Raw genomic sequence first — 10,304 nt, 5'->3', positions numbered from 1 at the left:
TAAGGTCCGCATAATCATTTATGGGGGCCACGCATCCTGTCGCCGTACCAGCGCACGCTGCTACGATCTGTCGCTAGGATTCAGCTCTGTCGCCAGGCGACAGGCATTAGTTCCTGGCGACAAACTTGTCGTCTGGCGTTGATGTCGGGTTTTTCGAATAAAACCCCTTTCTTCTTCATTTTGCCGGTGCTGTTGCTGTTTGCTCGCGATTTCGCTCGGAAGTTCAACTTCTCGTTCTCCTCCGTTTCTCAACTAAATTCGCTCAAATTTGTTGTAAATCAAAGCTTATTTCATCTAGTTTCCCGATCCATGTAAGTTGTCTTCTAACTCACTTCGGTTTTGCTGAATTTTGCATGCATTGTTCACGAATTTTTGGGAAATTCGAAACTTATATTGCTTAATTTGCTTTGTTCGTTAAATCTTATGCCACGAAATTGCTTGATTATGTTTATACATTGCCTTGGGAGTATTTTGGGACTCGTTTGACTCAATTTTGTGAAGAAATGAGCAAATTGCCATTGCTGAGCCTCTTGAGTTCGTGAGAACAATGTGACTTGTTCTTCGCATTTTCGCTAGCTATTCTTGTCCAATTTGTCACAATATTTGTCATAGTGTTGCAAGAAATTGTTTGATTGCCGAAAAAATGTTATTTCTACATGTAATGAAATTGTGCTCTGTTTTAGTACCACGTACTCTGTTTTTGGCGAACATAGTATCATGCGACTAGGCAAACCTTAGATACTATAGAACTCTTAATTTACTGTTGTTTTGCATAATATAGCATGACTAGACGACGCGGCTCTAGCTCTCGATCTAGGGAGGCTCATCGGGAGGACGATCCCGTCGATGCCGGCGTAGGGACCTCTTATTCTTTAGGGGAGTTCCCAGAGTGGGACGAGCGCACTCCGTACTTTGCGCTCGAGTTTCACATCTCGGAGCGCGTTCAGCGTGGGATTCATAGTGGGAGAGTTCGTAGCCATGGTTCTGGTAACGACGCTATCGGTTCCTTGTACGATACTTATTTCCGCGACCATGACGGTTTGCGTCGCCTGTGGGAGTTTTGTGGCTTGACTCCTCTACTCCGAGCCACTCGAGCTTTGTATTCCTTCGGTTGAGCCGTTACGTGGTTCGAGTTTGGTGGAGTTCTTTTGGGACACCACCAACACCTTCCATTTTCCCTGGGGTAAGATGACTGTTACCCCTACCGACTTCAGTCTCATCACGGGGTTGGAGTTTCGTTCGGATGTGCTTCCGTTTGATAGCGAGATCACAGTCTTTTCTCAAGTGGTACTGGAGCTGTTGGGCCCTATCACTGTTCAGGCTCGTAGTGAGGCTGAGCCGACACATCTCAGCTCGCGATGTATCCGCCGGTCCATGCTCGTGGCGGCTTTTCAGGATGGTGGGACCACCCCAGAGCAGCGGGTGCGCATCTTTGCTCTTATCTTGCTATCAGGGACCTTTTCACCTGACAGAGGTAGTTGAGTCTTACTCTACTACTTGCCTGCTGACAAGGGGAAAACTAGGTCATTTACTAATCCTCCCTAAGTCAAACTAAATTTATAAACATATAACAAACCTAAATACGAGTATAGAGGTAAGTCAAGGGTCGAACCCAAAGGAACGGTAATGTTCAAGCACTCTCAATTATGCGCCTAAGTTAGGTTGAAGTCGAAGGTGAAGAAGGAATAGTAACAACTAACAAACTAACAATCAAACAAATAAAACACTAGGAATGGAGATCAACAAGCAATCATGATAATTGCAACAATTTGGGAAGATCATGCCAATCAAAGGTTGTGAAGACTAATGATAAGAGCTATGAATTGGAATCAAAGAGCTATCTCCTAATCGTTAAGTTAGGGTTCACTATGAATAAAAAACTAAGAGAATCACAATTCAAACCAATCGATAATTGCAATTCCTAAATCAATTGGTCGTGTCATTAGCAATTACAATGCAATCTAGCATAATTTTCAAGGCCTAATCGAATTACACACATGCAAACCTTCATTAATCACTTTAATCTCAACAATTAATCAACACAATTCCCAAATTAATCACAATCAATCAATCATACAAGTTTCACCCAATTCCTAGCCAAACAACTACTTAAGAATCATTATCTATCAACAAACAACTAAGGAAATCAAGAATCAACAAAATATCAAGAACAATTAAACTATCAAGAATCAAACATCAAGATTAAACCAAACAAACATGAAATTGACCAAATAAATAAGGATGGGATAGAGTGAGAAATGCTCATTGATTGATTAAGAAGATCTTTAATACAATTGTCACCATTGGATCTTCAATCTCTTAAACCACCATTGAAATCCCTCACTTTCTCTTTCTAAAACTACTCTTAAACTATCCATCAAAACTAGAGAGAGAAGCTCTCAACCTAACCTAAGATATGAGAGAGAAAGTCACTAAAACTAATCTAAAAAATCGTCCCCTCAAATAGAAATGACAAGGCTAATTTATAATAAAACGAGCAAAGGGAAACAGGGCAAACCGTGCGCACGCACCACCTTTCTGTGCGCACACACAGCAGGCCACAGAACATCTGTGCGCTCACACCACCCAGGCCACGTGCGCGAACAGCAGGGTCTGCGCGCACGCACCACTATGCTGCACGCGCGCACCACCATCCACGCGCGCGCACCCCTTCTTGCTGCTCGTGGCCTTGCTTCCTTCGCTTGCTCGATCAATCTCTGTGCTCCCGAGCATCCCTATCCTTGGTGCACTCGAGGCGATGCCCGCGAGGAGGGCAGCCTTTTATTCCTCAAGCACTTGCACACTCCGGACCAAAACATTGCTTCCAAGGTGCTTGTGCTTGCGGAGCTAGCTTGGTTTGCTTGAGTTGCATGCTTGAATTCTCGAACTTAGATCCATTGTTTTCCTTGAATGCGCTTGAGCCTCCTCCTCGATAATTAAATCCTGGGAAACTCGGCACACCTACAAAACAAGTCAAAGAAACGGAGAAGTGAGAGAAATAGCCGAGAAATGAATAAAATAATAAGAAAACCATTAAAAGCGCGCATTTCTCTAAACTAACACACAAACACACAAATCAAGCATTATTCCCTAAAAACACAACATAAAAGACTAAAAACGAGTATAAAAATAAGAAGAAAACCTAGCCTAAGAGTGCCATAAATGGCACGCATCAAATTCCCCCAAGCTAAACTTTTGCTCGTCCTCAAGCAAAACAAAATCCAACCCAAGGAAAAATGATGAAATTATTCAAGCAAAGAAAGAAACAAGAAAGAGAGAGGATGGGAATATACACTAACTCACTTTTTTAGGAATCATGGTCAATTTTAGCAACTAAAGACAAGCCATTTAAACCCTTAGATCGCCCTAGAGGACGAGTAATGCTCTCGTAAGGGTTTCCTAAGAGATTAACCCATAACTCTCACAAACCAAACAAACAAGGCAAAGAACGAAAAGGAAGCAAAAAGAAAAGGAAAGAAAACAAATGTTCATGAGAGGACTTTTGTAAATGAAAAAGAATAAATGGATGCAATTCTTCCTAAACAAGTAAGGAAATGCACATTTCAAGATATCCAAGGTTGATAGAAACATAGGATATGCTAAGTATAGAGAACTACCAAAACGCAATTCACTTTCATCTAAAAACAATTTTAGCACATTTTCCCAATTAGCTTCAAATCTTCCATTAGCAAGCATCTCTATAGTTCCTCGAAGGAACCGGAAAAATAATAGATTTGAGGTTTTCTCGACATCTTGACTTTGCATCCCCTCTCCTTAGGCTCTAACTCATAATTCCCTCCCTCGGTATATGACTCAACCACTAGGTCAAGAGGTCTTTCCCAAAGGTTGTAATGTAAGGGCAAAAGGGTGAGGGTAGGCTAAAAATTTAGAATTTGGTGGTACACCTAAGTTGTGAAGCAAAGATTGGCCAAATCTTAACATCAAAACAAAGAGATCACCAAACAAAAACAAACTAACACCCCCAAGCTTATTCAAAGCTATAACCACAATCATATATACAAAAAGCGTAAGACGCTTCCCCCAAAGCTTGAACGAAGCATTGTCCTCAATGCTTAAAATAGGGAGAAACGTTTACATCAAAATGTTTTTGAACTTTTTCATTTTTACTTCTTCTTTTTTTTTTAATTTTGCCAAAGCTCTTTGAATTTCTTTGCTTATTCTCATTGATTCAAATATTATTATTCACCATATTTAATGTCCTTGCCTCTTTTAACTATGGACGGCTTTTGCTTTCATTTATTCATGTGTCATTATTCACAAGATATACAAAACACAAGCTTGCTTACAAATAAGAAACAATATCCAAACTCATATATTACAATCTCCAAGAACAAGAGCATTTGCTTCACAAAAACCAAAAATGGAACAAAAAGAAACAAAAGGCCCAAAGTTCTAAAGATGTGGCTTGAAAGGAAGGGAAAAAGGGTCAAATGGTTAGCAAGTAGGCAAATGTGAACCCAAGAACTAAAAATAAAGAAAATTAACCTAGAAAAGAAAAATTACCTCCCCGAAAAGATGCCTTTGTCCTCCCTAGATGTTTCGGTCTCGTGTTTGAGAATTATGAGTTAAGATTCAAGATTAGGTCCGCAATAGTCAAGGATCCATGCCGCTCATGCAAGAAATTGAAGAAGGCTTGAAAAACAATGAAACCTCACAAGGATGTGGCAAAAACTCACTAAAAGCTTCAAATTCACCAAAGGGGAACGATTGTGAGTTTTTAAAAACAAAAGAATCCGGCGTCAAGGTCCCAATAGTTCTTTAAACGACTACCTTAGCATACACTATCCTAAAATCAACCAAAGATACTCTCAAACCGTGCATACCGTTACCATTTAAGAAGAGAAGCATTCAAATATACAAGTCCAAACGTATTATGTCTAAAGCAAGAACAAAACAAAGACACATTGCAAATTGCCTTGATAGAAACAAAAATCTTTTTGGAGTTTTTCAGAATAAAAGAACATGGAAATGCATATACAATTGTGCATGGCATATATGAATCAAAATCCCACCAAACATGATAGAATACCCTCCCCCAAGCTTGAATGAGACAACATGCTCAAACATAAATCATAGATAACATGGGAGGGGAGAATAAAGAGATCAATCCAACAATACCAACACATGTCCAACAAAGCATCAACCGTTAGAGAAATAGCAAGGAAAGATATTACCGGATGTTAGGTGGGTGTAAATACCCGAAAATGACCCAATTGAACCTTTCAAACTCGATTTTCTCTTTAATTGAATCTTGTCTTCCTTATGCTAGCAAATGTTGAATCATAGTTCCTTGAATCTTGATCCAAACCAATGCACTAAAGTATATCAAGTCGTGTACCTAGCAAAAGGCACACAAACATTTTCATGAGAGAAAATCTATTCTAAAAAGAAAAGAAAATGAAAGCAATAAAACACGGGTTACTTCCCGAGAAAGGCTTGCTTAAGGTCCAAGCTTGACCGCTCTAGAAAATAATATTGTAACGTACGCAAGAGCATGTCAAATGCACTACTACACATTTCATAAGATAGAAGGTAGGCAAATGACGGAAAGAGGATGTGCAACAAGCTTAGTGCACACCCATGAGGAGAGAGATGCCAAGAAAAAGAAGAAAAATCAAAAGCAAATTCGACAAAATAAGAAGAAGAAGAAGAAGGCAAACTCTCCTCAAAATGTTTTTGGGTGGCAAAATCACCCTTTTCCTTAAAAGGGGACGAATGAGGGACATGTAAAACATCATAGACAAGAGGGTCCCCAATAGGCTTATTGACAAAAGAAGGGAGGGATATAGCAGTGTAAGGGATATGGTTAAATTTCCTTGAAAAAGGGATATGAGAAGAGGAAATAGGGGCAATGGTCTCACAAATGAACTCTTTCTCATCACCATGCCTCAAATCACCAATAAAAGCATGAAAATCAATCATAGAATCCTCAAAAGAAGAACACTCATGATCTCCATCTCCCTCAAACATCCAACTTCCAATAGGAACTACATAATCCCCTCCATCACAACTATAAACAACAACTCCCTCAATATCCTCAAAGCCTAAAGTCTCAAAACCATGCATAAATGGATGCAAATTCATTTCAAACTCATCTCTCTCCCATGAAGCATTCTAAATGAACTCACTCAAAAGGCTATGAGTTTTCATTTGAAACTCAAAGAACTCTTTGGTCATAACCTCAAATGAATCCAAATACTCATGGATAGAAGAATCACAATCATGCACAAGAGACTCTTCAAGATGGGAAAGAGGGTTGGGTTTTCAAAATCAACATTATCTTCACCCTCAACACCTTTACCATCACTCAAATGTTCACTAATAGGATCCTCACACTCTCTTGGTTGCTCAAAATCATCATCATCATCCTCAACACACACATTAGATTGGAGTTTTTCACATACAAGCATCAAGTATAACAATTGGCTTTCTAACTCATCACCTCTCCTTTTTTCCTCCTCAATACGCTACTCAATCTTTTTCATTATCTCTAATTGACCTCTCATAGATGTAAGAATCATCTCCTTACTAGGCCCAAGATCATTATCAAGATCAATGTGCCTAATTTGAGACTCAAATATATCAACAAGAGATTAAAAAGGTGTAGAAGGTTGAGGTTCAAAAAAAGAAGAAGATGTACAACCAAGATTGGAAGAAACAACATGAAAATCATGAGCATATACATCACATTGGTGAGTGGGGGCACAATCAAGCATATAAGATTCATTATTAAGGGAACAAAGCACATCACAAGAAGGCATAGTAAATAATGAAGAATATTGAAACACACCATTAGCATCAACTTGAGTATGTACCTCATCATCATGAGTAAAAGAGGGAATAGAATTGAAATCATTTGTTCTAGGTTCACTAATGGGATCATGTGACAAATCATGGGAATTCATGTTAATATTAGAAGATTCAACGCATTGCACATCAACATTAGAATCATGATTACCCCTATTATAGATATCCCTATCAAACCAAACATAGAAATCCCAAGCATCATTTATTGACAATGCTCTAAATTCACCATTATGCATGCTTTCAATTTCATCCATAGTTTTCTCATTCAAACCAAAATAACAAATCTCACAAGCCTCACAAAGACTACAACAATTATAGTTCAAAAACCCTATAAGTCTATGGAAGTAGACATTAAAATACTCACCATCATATTGAGGAAAAAAAAACATGCCATTTTTTTTACAAAACAAACAAAAATCAAATAAAAGAAAAGTATATACAAAGACCTAGACTCAAGCAATCAAAAACACTCAAAGATAGACACCGTTCCCTGACAACGGCGCCAATTTGACTACGGGAAAACTAGGTCGTTTACTAATCCTCCCTAAGTCAAACTAAATTTATAAACACTTAACAAACCTAAATACGAGTATAGAGTTTAGTCAAGGGTCGAACCCAAAGGAACGGTAATGTTCAAGCACTCTCAAATATGTGCCTAAGCTAGGTCGAAGTCGAAGGTGAAGAAGGAATAGTAACAACTAACAAACTAACAATCAAACAAATAAAACACTAGGAATGGGGATCAACAAGAAATCATGATAATTGCAACAACTTGGGAAGATCATGCCAATCAAAGGTTGTGAAGACAAATGATAAGAGCTATCAATTGGAATCAAAGAGCTATCTCCTAATCGTTAAGTTAGGGTTCACTATGAATAACAAACTAAGAGAATCACAATCCAAACAAATCGATAATTGCAATTTCTAAATCAATTGCTCGTGTCATTAGCAATTACAATGCAATCTAGCATAATTCTCAAGGCCTAATCAACTTACACACATGCAAACCTTCATTAATCACTTTAATCTCAACAATATATCAACAAAATTCCCAAATTAATCACAATCAATTAATCATACAAGTTTCACCCAATTCCTAGCCAAACAACTACTCAAGAATCATTATCTATCAACAAACAACTAAGGAAATCAAGAATCAACAAAATATCAAGAACAATTACACTATCAAGAATCAAACATCAAGAATAAACCAAACAAACATGAAATTGACCAAAGCAATAAGGATGAGATAAAGTGAGAAATGCTCATTGATTCATTAAGAAGATCTTCAATACAATTGTCACCATTGGATCTTCAATCTCTTAAACCACCATTGAAATCCCTTACTTTCTCTCTCTAAAACTACTCCTAAACTATCCTTCAAAACTAGAGAGAGTAGCTCTCAACCTAACCTAAGATATGAGAGAGAAAGTTACTAAAACTAATCTAAAAAATTGTCCCCTCAAATAGAAATGACAAGGAAAATTTATAATAAAACGAGCAAAGGGAAACGGGGCAAACCGTGCGCACGCACCACCTTTCTGTGTGCACGCACACCAGGCCACAGAAGATCTGTGTGCTCACACCACCCAGGCCGCGCGCGCGAACAGCAGGGTATGCGCGCACGCACCACTATGCTGCACGTGCGCACTGCTGGGTCTGCGCCCGCGCACCATCATCCACACGCGCGCACCCCTGCTTGGTGCTCGTGGCCTTGCTTCTTTTTCTTGCTCAATCAATCTCTGTGCTCCCGAGCATCCATATCATTGGTGCACTCGAGGCGATGCCCGCGAGGAGGGTAGCCTTTTATTCCTCAAGCACTTGCACACTCCGAACCAAAACATTGCTTCCAAGGTGCTTGTGCTTGCAGAGCTAGCTTGGTTTACTTGAGTTACATGCTTGGATTCTCGAACTTAGCTCCATTGACTTCCTTGAAAGCGCTTGAGCCTCTTCCTCAATAATTAAATCCCAAGAAACTCGGCACACCTACAAAACAAGTCAAAGAAACGGAGAAGCGAGAGAAATAGCCGAGAAATGAATAAAATAATAAGAAAACCATTAAAAGCACGCATTTCTCTAAACTAACACACAAACACATAAATCAAGCATTATTCCCTAAAAACACGACATAAAAGACTAAAAACGAGTATAAAAATAAGAAGAAAACCTAGCCTAAGAGTGCCATAAATGGCACGCATCACCTGCTCTTCGCGACCTCCATATGGTCGGTTCATATGATTAGGTCAGCTTGGTCTACGCAGACTTCCTAGTAGGATTGCGACTTTTCAGTCGTCATGGTTCCTTCGAGGGAGATATCGCGCTCTCCAGCTTTTGGAGGCTCGTAGAGGTATACTTTATTTCCTTTATCAAAGTTAGCTCTAGATCTGCATTAGCGTTTATTAACACTTCTTTATCCTTGTAAATCTGAATCTACGAGTATTTTCCGTCTCTTGCGCCGGCGATACCTTCACCTCGCAAGCTCCCCGTTGCTGCCTGTTGGGGAGGCCGTCTCAATGGCCAGGCTACTACTACTCGTGTTCGAGATTTTATCCTCTCGGTATGTTCCTTGAATAATTTCCTTTTAGTACCTTTTTGTAGGATTTTATCTTATGAATATGCGTTTTGTAGTAGCCTGCTGTAGAGTTTTGTTCGTGGGCCGATTTGGACATTCCTGCACTCGCCGCGCAGTATACTGCTAAGCGTCAGTACTTTCAAGGGACGTACGATGATGTAGTGTACTTAGGTGAGAGAGTGGCTATTCAACACTCCTCGGAGGCTTTTGTCCTCGGCACATGTTTGATCATACTAGATTGAGGACTTTAGCGAGTAGGTCACCAGCGGGTACTCCGTGGCGGACTCACGCCTGAGTGGAGCAGTGTTATGGAGAGGTGTTGTTACAACTTCTGGCTCCACCACCTGTTTTGCCAGAGGGAGGAGAGGTATTCCTCGTTTTCTGTGTTTGTCCTTTAGATAGCCCCTAAGTAGATGCTAATAATTTAAATTTGTCTTGCTAGGATACGCGTACAGAGTTTGTTCCTCCACCGGTATCTATCACCTATCAGGGGTTGTATGGCCCGGTTGAGGAGATGATTCCACTGGCTCCTCCAGAACATCGTTGCATTGAGCAGTCGATACCTCGGTATCAGACTTGGGTGAGTCATTTATTCATTGTGTACTTATATATCTTTGATTGTTACCGACTTTGTCTCTTGATAGTTTACTTGCGAGGTGGTAACGAGGATGGCAAGGGGTATGGACGCCTTTCGCTACCAGCTGGTGAGATTGAGGGATCGAGCCTCCTGCCGTCGTGATGACACTGCTACAGAGGTATTTCTCTTATCCTTATCACATGTTTTATCTGTTTATTTTTTGCATATGACTTGATTTATTTTTGCGGGGGCAGCCTATTCCTCCGCCACATACTCGGACGAGACCCGAGGCTAGTAGAGAGAGATCCGGGTCTTGCTCGAGATGTC

The sequence above is a fragment of the Chenopodium album genome, chromosome 17 (assembly GCF_948465745.1).
Source record: "Chenopodium album chromosome 17, dcCheAlbu1.1, whole genome shotgun sequence".
NCBI lineage: Eukaryota > Viridiplantae > Streptophyta > Magnoliopsida > Caryophyllales > Amaranthaceae > Chenopodium > Chenopodium album.
This window is presented reverse-complemented; position numbering follows the sequence as displayed.